At 45.5% G+C, this 14788-nt stretch overlaps 1 protein-coding gene across 2 annotated transcripts in view; it reads right to left on the bottom strand.

Moving 5' to 3' along the window:
* The window catches only part of LOC144511906 (DNA damage-regulated autophagy modulator protein 2-like), a 124448-nt gene that overhangs the window by 108390 nt on the left and 1270 nt on the right, over window positions 1-14788 (bottom strand). The window lies entirely within an intron of this gene.

Below are 14788 nucleotides of genomic sequence, written 5' to 3' on the forward strand. Positions count from 1 at the left end.
AGTCAGGGAAAATGAGAAAATAATAGAAAAAACATTTTAAGCAGGTAGTCACACCAGGGCCTCAGAAGGAAGACAAGTGGGTCACAATTAGGAAGGGTAAAAGTCATAAGGGTGAAGTACCAGAAAGTACCCCAGTGGCAGTCTCCCATAATAGTAAGGGCTGGGCAACAGATGGGAGAGGGGAAGGGAGTGAGCAGTCAGTGGAGGGATCCCCTGTGGTTGCCCTCCAAAATAGGTATATTGTTTTGGATTCTGTGGAGGGGGATGACCCTCCAGGGATATGCCACGAGGACCAGATCGCCTGCACAGAGACAGGCTCAGAGGCCCAGAAGGGAAAGAAGGGGATTAGGAGAGAAATAGTGGCGGGGGATGCGATGGTTAGAGGCACGGACAGGCGGTTCTGCGGGTGCGAACGAGACTCCAGGATAGTAGTCTGCCTCCCTGGTGCCGGGGTACTGGATGTCTCTGAGAGGGTAGGAAGCATATTAAAAAGGGAAGGTATTCAAACAGATGTAACTGTACACATTGGTGAAAATGACGTCGGTAGAAAGAGCATGGGGGTCATACGAGAGCAATTCAGGGAGATGGGTGCAAGGCTAAAAAATAAGGCCTCTAGGGTAGCAATCTCTGGACTGCTCCCAGTGCCTAGTGCTAGTGAGGCCAGGAACAGGGAGTTTTGCTAGAGTGTTTCGGCAGGGTTTAAACTAGTGTGGCAGGGGGGGTGGAGATCAAAACAGTAGGTCAGTACGTACTGAGCCTGGGGTCGAGCTGGGGGCCAGGGCAAGGCTAGGTAAGAAGAAGAGCATTCTGGAGCAGGATGACCTGAGTGGGCCTGGAGGTTTGGAGTGCATCTGCTTCAGTGCGAGGAGCATAACAGGTAAGACAGACGAACTTAGGGCCTTAATGCTTACGTGGAATTTGGATGTGGTTGCGGTGACGGAGACATGGTTAAAAGGACAGGACTGGCAGCTGAATATTCCGGGGTATAAGTGTTTTAGGTGAGACGGAGGACGGGCTAAAAAAGGTGGGGGAGTAGCGATATTAGTTAGGGAGCATATTACAGCGGTGCAGAAGGTGGACAATTTAGAGGGGTCATGTAATGAGTCGCTGTGGGTGGAGCTCAGAAACAGGAAAGGTGCAATCACTATGCTGGGGGTATACTACAGGCCACCCAACAGCCCACGGGAAGTGGAGGAACGGATATGTCAGGAGATTCTGGATATGTGCAGAAAAAATAGGGTTGTTGTAGTGGGAGACTTCAATTTCCCTGGTATAGACTGGAAAGTGCTTAGGGCTGGGGGTCTGGACGGGGAGGAATTTGTAAAATGCGTACTGGAAGGTTCTTTGGAACAGTATGTAAATAGCCCAACTGAAGAGGGGGCTATACTGGATCTAGTTCTGGGAAATGAGCCCGGTCAGGTCGTCAAAGTTTCGGTAGGGGAACATGTGGCAAATAGTGACCACAACTCTGTTAACTTTAGGATAGTAATGGACAAGGACAAGTGTTGTCCTAAGGGTAGGGTGCTAAATTGGGGGAAGGCTAACTATAGCAGGATTAGGCAGGAATTGGTGGCCATTGATTGGGAGAGGCTGTTCGGGGGTAAGTCCATGTCTGGCATGTGGGAGGCTTTTAAGGAACAGTTGATAAGGTTGCAGGACAGGCATGTGCCTGTAAAAAGGAAGGATAGGAAAGGTAGGATTCGAGAGTCGTGGATAACCAGGAAAATTGAGGATCTGATCAAAAAGAAAAGAGAGGCGTACGTTAGGCCCAGGCAACTGAAAACAGATGGAGCTCTGGAGGAATACAGAGAGAGTAGGAAAGAACTCAAACGGGGAGTTAGAAGGGCAAAAAGAGGTCACGAAATGTTCTTGGCAGACAGGATTAAGGAGAATCCTAAGGCATTTTATTCATATGTTAGGAACAAAAGAGTTGTCAGGGAAAAAGTCGGACCTCTCAGGAACAAAGGAGGGGAATTATGCTTAGAACCCAAGGGAATAGGGGAGATCCTAAATGAATACTTTGCATCGGTATTCACAAAGGAGAGGGACTTGTTGACTGGGAGTGTCTCAGAGGGAGGTGTTGACCCGTTAGAGAGAATCTCCATTACAAGGGAGGAAGTGTTAGGTTTTTTAGGTAACATTAAAACTGACAAATCCCCAGGACCTGATGGCAACTATCCTAGACTGCTCAGGGAGACAAGAGATGTAATTGCTGGGCCTCTGACAGAAATCTTTGTCTCTTCATTGGACACAGTGAGGTCCCTGAGGATTGGAGGATAGCGAATGTGGTACCGTTATTTAAGAAGGGTAGCAGGGATAACCCGGGCAATTATAGGCCAGTGAGCTTGACGTCCGTGGTAGGGAAGTTGTTGGAGAGGATTCTTAGACTCAGGATGTATGCGCATTTAGAACGGAACAATCTCATTAGTGACAGACAGCATGGTTTTGTAAGAGGGAGGTCGTGCCTTACAAATTTGGTGGAGTTTTTTGAGGAAGTGACAAAAACGGTTGACAAAGGAAGGGCCGTGGATGTCGTCTATATGGATTTGAGTAAGGCATTTGACAATGTCCCTCATGGCAGGTTGGTTAAGAAGGTTAAGGCTCATGAGATACAAGGAGGGGTGGCTAGATGGTTAGAAAACTGGCTTGGCCACAGGAAACAGAGGGTCGCAGTCGAAGGGTCTTTTTCCGGCTGGAGGTCTGTGACCAGTGGTGTTCCGCAGGGCTCTGTACTGGGACCTCTGCTATTTGTGATATTTATAAATGATTTGGAAGAAGGTGTAACTGGTGTTATCAGCAAGTTTGCGGATGACACGAAGATGGCTGGACTTGCGGATAGCGATGAACGTTGTCGGACAATACAGCAGGGTATAGATAGGCTGGAAAATTGGGCAGAGAAATGGCAGATGGAATTTAATCCAGATAAATGCGAAGTGATGCATTTTGGAAGAACTAACGTCGGGGGGAGTTATACAATAAATGGCAGAGCCATCAAGAGTATAGAAACACAGAGGGACCTCGGTGTGCAAGTCCACAAATCCTTGAAGGTGGCAGCACAGGTGGAGAAGGTGGTGAAGAAGGCATATGGTATGCTTGCCTTTATAGGACAGGGTATAGAGTATAAAAGCTGGAGTCTGATGATGCAGCTGTATAGAACGCTGGTTAGGCCACATTTGGAGTACTGCGTCCAGTTCTGGTCGCCGCACTACCAGAAGGACATGGAGGCTTTCGAGAGAGTGTAGAGAAGGTTTACCAGGATGTTGCCTGGTATGGAAGGTCTTAGCTATGAGGAGAGATTGGGTAAACTGGACTTGTTCTCCCTGGAAAGATGGAGAATGAGTTGAGACCTAATAGAGGTGTACAAAATTATGAAGTGTATAGATAGGGTGAACAGTGGGAAGCTTTTTCCCAGGTCGGAGGTGACGATCACGAGGGATCACGGGCTCAAAGTGAGAGGGGTGAGGTATAACTCAGATATCAGAGGGACGTTTTTTTACACAGAGAGTGGTGGGGGCCTGGAATGCGCTGCCAAGTAGGGTGGTGGAGGCAGACACGCTGACATCGTTTAAGACTTACTTGGATAGTCATATGAGCAGTCTGGGAATGGAGAGATACAAACGAATGGTCTAGTTGGACCAATGAGCGGCACAGGCTTGGAGGGCCGAAGGGCCTGTTTCCTGTGCTGTACTGTTCTTTGTTCTATTTCTGGAAAAACAGACTTTGTGGTACAAATGGGACATTTTGTGGTGTCCCAGGAGGATTGATGACTGAATAGTCACAACGTTTCAAGACCATTCAGATATAGAGTGCAGGCATCACTACCACAGAAATATCAGATAAAAGAAATGTGGATGGAGACTTTTTTGGCGACCTGGTTTATGGCAGGTTTGGATAAACACTCCACTGAACCTCAGGAATGCCTAGGGAACTATCAGCAGGTGTCACCGACATGATTCAATGTGGTAAATTGTCCAAAATGGTACAACAGGTCCCAATATATTAAATACACCAGTTAATTTTCAGATGTGTTTTTATATGAACTGCCTTTTGTTACTAACACACTCGGGATTGGAAAGATCTTTTGCCATCACTGTATGATTATCAGTTGCCTGTTATGTCAGGAATTGTTGTCCTCCGCCCAGGTTCAATGGATAGCTGATGCACACGATTTGCTTACTCCAGTTATATACAGGTATACTCAATCTTGCATTTGTAGAGGTTTAACTTGAATTATAGAGCATCTTTCATAATCTCAGGATATCCCAAGTGCTTACAGCCAATGAAGTATTTTGGGAGTGTAGTCACTTGTACTGGAAGAAACATAGAACCCCAATTTTATGTCAGAACACATAAGAACATAAGAACTAGGAGCAGGAGTAGGCCATCTGGCCCCTCAAGCCTGCTCCGCCATTCAATAAGATCATAGCTGATCTTTTCATGGACTCAGCTCCACTTACTCACCCCCTCACCATAACCCTTAATTTCTTTACTGTTCAAAAATTTATCTATCTTTGCCTTAAAAACATTCAATGAGGTAGCCTCAACTGCTTCACTGGGCAGGAAATTCCACAGATTCACAACCCTTTGTGTGAAGAAGTTCCTCCTCAACTCAGTCCTAAATCTGCTTCCCCTTATTTTGAGGCCATGCCCCCTTGTTCTAGTTTCACCTGCCAGTGGAAACAACTTCCCTGCTTCTATCTGATCTATTCCCTTCATAATCTTATATGTTTCTATAAGATCTCCCCTTATTCTTCTGAATTCCAATGAGTATAGCCCCAGTCTACTCAGTCTCTTCTCATAAGGCAACCCTCAAACTCCGGAATCAATGTAGTGAATCTCCTCTGTACCTCTTCCAGTGCCAGTATATCCTTTCTCAAGTAAGGAGACTAAAACTGTACACAGTAACTCCAGGTGTGGCATCACCAGCACCTTATACAGCTGCAACATAACCTCCCTGTTTTTAAACTCCATCTCTCTAGCAATGAAGGACAACATTCCATTTGCCTTCTTAATTACCTGCTGCACCTGCAAACCAACTTTTTTGTGATTCTTGCACAAGGACACCCAGGTCCCTCTGCACAGCAGCATGCTGCAATATTTTACCATTTAACTAATCCACTTTGCTCTTATTCCTACCAAAATGGATGATCTGACATTTACCAACATTGTACTCCATCTGCCAGACCCTCGCCCACTCACTTAGACTATCTATATCCCTTGCAGACTTCCAGCATCCACTGCACACTTTGTTCTGCCACTCATCTTAGTATCATCTGCAAATTTTGACACACTAACCTGGTCCCCAACTCCAAATCATCCATGTAAATCATAAACAATTGCGGTCCCAACACTGATCCCTGAGGCACACCACTAGTCGCTGATCGCCAACCAGGAAAACACCTATTTACCCCCACTCTTTGCTTTCTGTTAGTTAACCAATCTTCTATCTATTCTAATACATTACCAGTAACACCGTGCACCTTTTTCTTACTCAGCAGCCTTTGGTGCAGCACCTTGTCAAATGCCTTCTGGAAATCCAGATACACCACATCCACATGACTGAGGGTAAAAGAGTAGAGCAGAGGAGGCCACTTGGCCCATTATGTTTGCATCAACTATTTTGGAAGCAGTCCACTGCCCTCTCTTTACCCATAATCCTGAATCTATCTGCCCTTCAATTATTTATCCCCTTGTGAAGGCAATCATTGAATCTATATTAACCACCCAATCAGGCAATGCATTCCAAATCCAAACCACTCTGTGGAAACATTTTTCCTGATGTCATCAGTGGTTTTTTTTTGGTCAATTGTCATAAAATCTGTACAATCTGGTTATTGATCTTCAGCTAGTGTAAACAACTCTTTATTTACCCTATGAAACCCCTTGCTTTTGAACTCCTCTTGTCAAATCTCCGCTCTAAGGAGACCAAGCCCAGCCTCTCCGGACTTTCCACGTTAACTGGTTCCTGAATGGTGACTACATTCTGGTAAGTCTCTCTTCTGTACGTTCCATAACTTTCGTGCCTTTCCCAATGTGTGGTGCCCGGAATTGGGCACAATACTCCAGCAAAGGATTAACTATTTTTTAATATAGATTAGCTTAACTTCCTGTCTCCGGTTCCTATGTATTTTATGAATTGCTATGTTAATCTATCCTGACATCTTCAAAGACGTGTGCCCAAACAGCCCTGGCAGGGGAGAGTCAATGGTCAGGCAGGTTGATCTTCCTCGGCCTTTTGGCTAAGATCAAGCATTGTCAGATCAAGCCCAAGAGTGGGTGCAATGCCTAATCTTGTCAGCTTGGGTCTTGTTGTCTCTCTTGTGGGGACCATGAATTGGATTCCATTTGAATTTAGTTTTTGAAAAGCAAGGAATGGATTTGGGTTTGCCCGGTCCACTCTGAACATTTGTAGCTTTAAGGATAAGAAAAAGAGTCCAAGCTCTTTTTTGTTGTCCTCTTTAAAATGGGGCTATTTTACCGTGCATTATCTCCCATATTTCCAACCTCACACGTTTCTGCAGTGAATTAGATGAATTTCACTAATATATCCAAGTCATTTTAAAGTCTACTATTTCCTCATTGTTTACTGTACTTCAGGTAAAGAACATTTGGCCCTTCAGCACCACTGCTTTCACAGACCATGTATAATTGACCATATTATGGACTCGACATTCACTAAGTGGGGGTAAAGATGTGTAAATATCCCCGATCCCCAAAAGCTAAGTACACCTGAAATTTGGTCCATCCTGTAAAATTCACACTTAGAACCAGCTACAGAATGATCAAGACCCAATAGAATTTTACACCATCTGTCAAAACCAATCCAAAGCCCCACCATCCCATTCCAAGTAGTTTTTATTCATTCAAGAGATGTGGGTGTCACTGGCTGGGTCAGCCCTAATAGTCTTTGAACTGAGTGACTCGCTTGGCCATTTCAGAGAGAGGTTAAGAGTCAACCACATTGCTATGGTGTGACTTTAGTGTACCTTTAAGAAGTGTTTTTTAAAAATCTTGTACTCTGCAATTGCAAGCAAACTTTTTTCAGTTTGTTTTTCTCATTGTTGCCGGGCTGTCTACGAGAGTCTTTTTATTGCTGCTTAAAGGGGGGTATGTTTATGACTCTGCTTTGTTGTGAAAAAACCTGGATGGCAGGTCAGGTGATAGGAGTTGTTTCATTTTCAGTTTGGAGCTGTGGTTTGAGTTTTAGCTTTAGAAAGGGCATCAAGCTGAAAAGAAGTCTCTCTCTCCCTGGTTTTGGAAATTCTGCTGGTCACCTGAAAATAAACTCTTGCCTTTCTGAAGGGGGAATCTGCTGTTGGTGGTTTGCCTAGTGTCCCACCATCTGCCATGTTGGGATTTGAACCCTGGTCCCCAGAGCAGTAAGAAGTTTAACAACACCAGGTTAAAGTCCAACAGGTTTATTTGGTAGCAAAAGCCACACAAGCTTTCGGAGCTCTTTGCCCCTTCTTCAGGTGAGTGCCCATGGCCCAGAGCAGTGCCATGGGTCTCCTGGATTACTAGTCCAGTGACAACATAAGAACATAAGAACATAAGAAATAGGAGCAGGAGTAGGCCATCTAGCCCCTCGAGCCTGCCCCGCCATTCAATAAGATCATGGCTGATCTGACGTGGATCAGTACCACTTACCCGCCTGATCCCCATAACCCTTAATTCCCTTACCGATCAGGAATCCATCCATCCGCGCTTTAAACATATTCAGCGAGGTAGCCTCCACCACCTCAGTGGGCAGAGAATTCCAGAGATTCACCACCCTCTGGGAGAAGAAGTTCCTCCTCAACTCTGTCTTAAACCGACCCCCCTTTATTTTGAGGCTGTGTCCTCTAGTTTTAACTTCCTTACTAAGTGGAAAGAATCTCTCCGCCTCCACCCTGTCCAGCCCCCGCATTATCTTATAAGTCTCCATAAGATCCCCCCTCATCCTTCTAAACTCCAACGAGTACAAACCCAATCTCCTCAGCCTCTCCTCATAATCCAAACCCCTCATCTCCGGTATCAACCTGGTGAACCTTCTCTGCACTCCCTCCAATGCCAATATATCCTTCCTCATATAAGGGGACCAATACTGCACACAGTATTCCAGCTGCGGCCTCACCAATGCCCTGTACAGGTGCATCAAGACATCCCTGTTTTTATATTCTATCCCCCTCGCAATATAGGCCAACATCCCATTTGCCTTCTTGATCACCTGTTGTACCTGCAGACTGGGCTTTTGCGTCTCATGCACAAGGACCCCCAGGTCCCTTTCCACGGTAGCATGTTTTAATTTGTTTCCATTGAGATAGTAATCCCATTTGTTATTATTTCCTCCAAAGTGTATAACCTCGCATTTATCAACGTTATACTCCATTTGCCATATCCTCGCCCACTCACTCAGCCTGTCCAAATCTCTCTGCAGATCTTCTCCGTCCTCCACACGATTCACTTTTCCACTTATCTTTGTGTCGTCTGCAAACTTCGTTACCCTACACTCCGTCCCCTCCTCCAGATCATCTATATAAATGGTAAACAGTTGCGGCCCGAGTACCGATCCCTGCGGCACGCCACTAGTTACCTTCCTCCAACCGGAAAAACACCCATTTATTCCGACTCTTTGCTTCCTGTCGGATAGCCAGTCCCCAATCCACTTTAACACACTACCCCCAACTCCGTGTGCCCTAATCTTCTTCAGCAGCCTTTTATGGGGCACCTTATCAAACGCCTTTTGGAAATCCAAAAACACCGCATCCACCGGTTCTCCTCCATCAACCGCCCTAGTCACATCTTCATAAAAATCCAACATGTTCGTCAAGCACGACTTTCCCCTCATGAATCCATGCTGCGTCTGATTGATCGAACCATTTCTATCCAGATGCCCTGCTATCTCCTCTTTAATAATGGATTCCAGCATTTTCCCTACTACAGACGTTAAGCTGACCGGCCTATAGTTACCCGCCTTTTGTCTCCTTCCTTTTTTAAACAGCGGCGTAACATTAGCTGTTTTCCAATCAACCGGCACTACCCCAGAATGCAACGAGTTTTGATAAATAATCACTAACGCATCCACTATTACCTCTGACATTTCTTTCAATACCCTGGGATGCATTCCATCCGGACCCGGGGACTTGTCCACCTTCAGTCCCATTAGTCTACCCAGCACTGCCTCTCTGGTAACATTAATCGTATTAAGTATTTCTCCTGCTGCCAACCCTCTATCGTTCATATTTGGCAAACTATTTGTGTCCTCCACCGTGAAGACCGACACAAAAAACTTATTTAAAGACTCAGCCATATCCTCATTTCCCACTATTAACTCCCCCCTCTCGTCCTCCAAGGGTCCAACATTCACTCTAGCCACTCTATTCCTTTTTATATATTTATAAAAACTTTTACTATCATTTTTTATATTAATTGCTAGCCTAGCTTCATAGTCTATCCTTCCTTTCTTTATTGCTTTCTTAGTCTCTCTTTGTTGTTTCTTAAATTTTTCCCAATCACTTGTTTCTCCACTATTTTTGGCCACTACGCTACTGCCTCCCCATGAAAAGGTTAAGAAGTATTTAAAATATAGTGAGCTAGGTTAGGAATTGCTTCTCGCAGGGAAACGGGTACAATCTCATGGACCATGGAACAAAGGTGGTGAATGGTGTTGAAGATAAGCATGGTCTGTTTGGTGAAAAGGCTTGAAACTCTATGGCGCACTCCAGTTCCTATGTACCAGTTACCAAATGCCATTTCATATGGGGGGGGCGGGGTAATAGGTATTCATCAAGTGGTGTATCAGCTGGATACACTGACAACTTTTATTTTATATTATTATAATTTTCTGTATACAATTTTGGGCAATGTCTCTGTGGCAACACAATTAGCTTCATCAAATCAGCTACAATGACCAACCATTATTTTGTTACAATAAGCTAGTAGTGTGTAAATTTCTGCTCAGTAACCTGAGAAGATGCCTCGTTCCGTTTGCCATTTATCTGCACGCTCACAATACCCGTGGGTCCTTATTGCATTAGAAATTGGAAAATTCATTCAAAATGGAACCAATATTGGGGTTAGGATTAAATAATACTAAAGGGCAAAGACTTGTGATACAGGATAGCAACAAGTGGAAGTAGATAGATCGTTATTAGGCAGGGGAACCAATGGTTTTCAGGGGTAGATGGGAATGTGAAATTCAAATCACAAACAGATCAGTCATGATCTTACTGAATGGTGGAGCAGGTTTGAGGGGCCAAATGGCTAAGAGATAAATATTGACCAAGATACATTCACAAGAGCCTTATTTAACATCTCACTTGAAAACCAGCATGTGCTATTTGCTACGATCATAAGATCAGTGTGGAGGCAGGTTCAATGAAAGAATAGGAAGACTTGTATTTGGTCACGCTGAGGTTGTGGAAGGTGTTTTGGAAACAAACCCGAGCCAATATTGTGTTGTCTTGGGGAAAATACAGAACAAAGGGGCATAATCTAAGCATGTAGAACAAAGGTGGTAGTACAGGTGAAGTAAAGATAGCCATGGTCTGTGGACTGTATTGTAACACCAGCACATTTGGTTATAAAGATAGCTGGTTGTGAAGAAGATGCAAAGAATCATAAATGGGTTAAGTGAACAAAGAACAAAGAACAATACAGCACAGGAACAGGCCCTTCGGCCCTCCAAGCCCGTGCCGCTCCCTGGTCCAAACTAGACCATTCTTTTGTATCCCTCCATTCCCACTCCGTTCATATGGCTATCTAGGTAAGTCTTAAACGTTCCCAGTGTGTCCGCCTCCACCACCTTGCCTGGCAGCACATTCCAGGCCCCCACCACCCTCTGTGTAATATATGTCCTTCTGATATCTGTGTATGGAGGGATACAAAAGAATGGTCTAGTTTGGACCAGGGAGCGGCACGGGCTTGGAGGGCCGAAGGGCCTGTTCCTGTGCTGCATTGTTCTTTGTTCACTTAACCCATTTATGATTCTTTGCATCTTCTTCACAACCAGCTATCTTTATAACCAAATGTGCTGGTGTTACAATACAGTCCACAGACCATGGCTATCTTTACTTCACCTGTACTACCACCTTTGTTCTACATGCTTAGATTATGCCCCTTTATTCTGTATTTTCCCCAAGACAACACAATATTGGCTCGGGTTTGTTTCCAAAACACCTCCCCCCCCCCCCTTTACCTTGAACCTATGACCCCTCGTGAACATCACCACCGACCTGGGGAAAAGCTTCCCACCGTTCACCCTATCTATGCCTTTCATAATTTTATACAAGTCTCCCCTCATCCTCCGTCTTTCCAGGGAGAACAACCCCAGTTTACCCAATCTCTCCTCATAACTAAGCCCCTCCATACCAGGCAACATCCTGGTAAACCTCCTCTGTACTCTCCCAAAGCCTCCACGTTCTTCTGGTAGTGTGGCGACCAGAACTGGACGCAGTATTCCAAATGCGGCCGAACCAATGTTCTATACATCTGCAACATCAGACCCCAACTTTTATACTCTGTGCCCCATCCTATAAAGGCAAACATACCATATGCCTTCTTCACCACCTTCTCCACCTGTGACGTCACCTTCAAGGATCTGTGGAGTTGCACACCCAGGTCCCTCTGTGTATCTACACCCTTTATGGTTCTGCCATTTATCGTATAGCTCCTCCCTACATTATTTCTACCAAAATGCATCACTTCGCATTTATCAGGATTGAACTCCATCTGCCATTTCTTTGCCCAAATTTCCAGCCTATCTATATCCTTCTGTAGCCTCTGACAATGCTCCTCACTATCTGCAAGTCCTGCCAATTTTGTGTTGTCCGCAAACTTACTGATCACCCCAGTTACACCTTCTTCCAGATCTTTCATATAAATCACAAACAGCAGAGGTCCCAATACAGAGCCCTGCGGAACACCACTAGTCACAGGCCTCCAGCCGGAAAAAGACCCTTCCACTACCACCCTCTGTCTTCTGTGACCAAGCCAGTTCTCCACCCATCTAGCCACCTCCCTCTTAATCCCATGAGATCCAACCTTTTTCACCAGCCTACCATGAGGGACTTTGTCAAACGCTTTACTAAAGTCCATATAGACGACATCCACGGCCCTTCCCTTGTCAACCATTCTAGTCACTTCTTCAAAAAACTCCACCAGGTTAGTGAGGCATGACCTCCCTCTCACAAAACCATGCTGACTATCGTTAATGAGTTTATTGCTTTCTAAATGCGCATACATCCTATCTCTAAGAATCTTCTCCAACAACTTCCCCACCACGGACGTCAAGCTCACCGGCCTATAATTACCTGGGTTATCCTTCCTACCCTTCTTAAATAACGGGACCACATTAGCTATCCTCCAATCCTCTGGGACCTCATCTGTGTCCAGTGACGAGACAAAGATTTGCGTCAGAGGCCCAGCGATTTCATCTCTTGTCTCCCTGAGCAGCCTTGGATAGATTCCATCAGGCCCTGGGGATTTGTCAGTCTTTATATTCTCTAACAAACCTAACACTTCCTCCCTTGTAATGGAGATTTTCTCCAACGGTTCAACACTCCCCTCCGAGACACTCCCAGTCAACACATCCCTCTCCTTTGTGAATACCGACGCAAAGTATTCATTTTGGATCTCCCCTACTTCTTTGGGCTCCAAGCATAATTCCCCACTTTTGTCCCTGAGAGGTCCGATTTTTTCCCTGACAACCCCTTTGTTCCTAACGTATGAATAAAATGCCTTGGGATTCTCCTTAATCCTGTCTGCCAAGGACATTTCATGACCCCTTTTTGCCCTTCTAATTCGCCGTTTGAGTTCTTTCCTACTTTCTTTGTACTCCTCCAGAGCTCCCTCCGTTTTTAGCTGCCTGGACCGAACATACGCCTCTCTTTTCTTTTTGACCAGTCCCTCAATTTCCCTGGTTATCCATGGTTCTCGAATCCTACCCTTCCTATCCTTTTTAACAGGCACATGCCTGTCCTGTAGCCCTAACAACTGTTCCTTAAAAGACTCCCACATGCCAGATGTGGATTTACCCTCAAACAGCCTCTCCCAATCAAGAGCTGCCAATTTCTGCCTAATCCCACTAAAGTTAGCCTTCCCCCAATCCAACACCTTACCCTTGGGACACCACTCATCCTTTTCCATCACTATCCTAAAGCTAACAGAATTGTGGTCACTATTTGCCACATGTTCCCCTACCGAAACTTTGAAGACCTGACCGGGCTCATTCCCCAGTACTAGGTCCAGTATAGCCCCCTCTCTAGTCGGGCTATCTACATATTGTTCCAAAGAACCCTCCTGTACGCATTTTACAAATTCCTCCCCATTCAGAGTCCCAGCTCTCAGCAATTTCCAGTCTATACCAAGGAAATTGAAGTCTCCCACGACAACAACCCTATTTTTCCTGCACCTATCCAGTATCTCCTGACATATCTGTTCTTCCACTTCCCTTGGGCTGTTGGGGGGCCTGTAGTATACCCCCAACATAGTGACTGCGCCCTTCCTGTTTCTAAGCTCCACCCAGAGTGACTCGTTACACGACCCCTCTGAATTGTCCTCCCTCTGCACCGCTGTAATATGCTCTCCAACTAATACTGCTACTCCCCCACCTCTTTTGGCCCCTCCTCTGTCTCGCCTAAAACACTTGTACCCCGGAAGTGAGTAGGTAAAAACTTGGCAGATGGAGTATAACGTGAGAAAACGTGAAGGCCAAGTTAGAATTTTTGATCAACAAAGGAATCAAGAGAGGCAGGTAGAAAAGTGGGCTGGAATTCTCTGGCCATTCACGCCAGAGAGATTCTCTGGTCCCGTTGCAGTGAACGAAGATTTGGCTGAGCACCAAATTCTCCATCCTTGCTTGCAGCAACAGTGGGGCATGAGCAGCTGGAGAATTCTGGTTGTGAAATTAAGGCCACAATCAGTTTAACCATGATCTCGCTGAATGGTAAATAGTGTCAGTGTAAACAGGAGGCTATTTTTTGAAATGTTCTCGACCATCTTTACGTATCTCAATCCAAATCTCTGTGCTGCTGTAAGGCTGAAGAAAGCAGAATTCCAGCTTTAAATTCACAGTGTGTAGCTTCACAGGAAATATTGAAGATTCAAACGTAGTTTTTGCAAAGTAAAGAATGATCTCTCCGACAACCTGAATCTATTTCCAGAAGTGATCATTTCATTCCTGCCTCTCACCAGAGCTGACATGAACCCAGTGGTTGGCACTGCTGCCTCACGCACCAGGGACCCGGATTCAATTCCCGGCCTGGGTCACTGTCTGTGAGGAGTCTGCACGTTCGCCCCGTGTCCACGTGGGTTTCCTACCGGTGCTCTGGCTTCCCCCCACAGTCCAAAAAGACGTGCTGGTTAGATGCATTGGCTAAATTCTCCCTCAGTGTACCCGAACAGGTGCCGGAGTGTGGCGACTAGGGGATTTTCACAGTAACTTTATTGCAGTGTTAATGTAAGCCTATTTGTGACACAAATAAACAAAGTTAAACTTTACATATGCTAGTCCCAGGGCTTAGACAGAAGCAAAATACTGCAGGTGCTGGAATCTGAAACAAAAACAGAAAATGGCGGAAAATCTCAGCGGGTCTGACAGCATATGGAGAGAGAACAGAGCCAGCGTTGAGAGTCTGGATGACCCTTCGTCGGAGTTGAAGACAATAGAAAATAGGAATGCGATTTATACTGTTTGGAGGCGGGGGGGGGGGGGGGGGGGGGGCTGCAGTAGGACATGGAGTTGTAGGGGCTGGATTGAGGGTCAGCAATAAGTAGAGGCAAGGGAGAGATTGACAAAGATGTCATGGAT

The sequence above is a fragment of the Mustelus asterias genome, chromosome 25, assembly GCF_964213995.1.
Source record: "Mustelus asterias chromosome 25, sMusAst1.hap1.1, whole genome shotgun sequence".
NCBI lineage: Eukaryota > Metazoa > Chordata > Chondrichthyes > Carcharhiniformes > Triakidae > Mustelus > Mustelus asterias.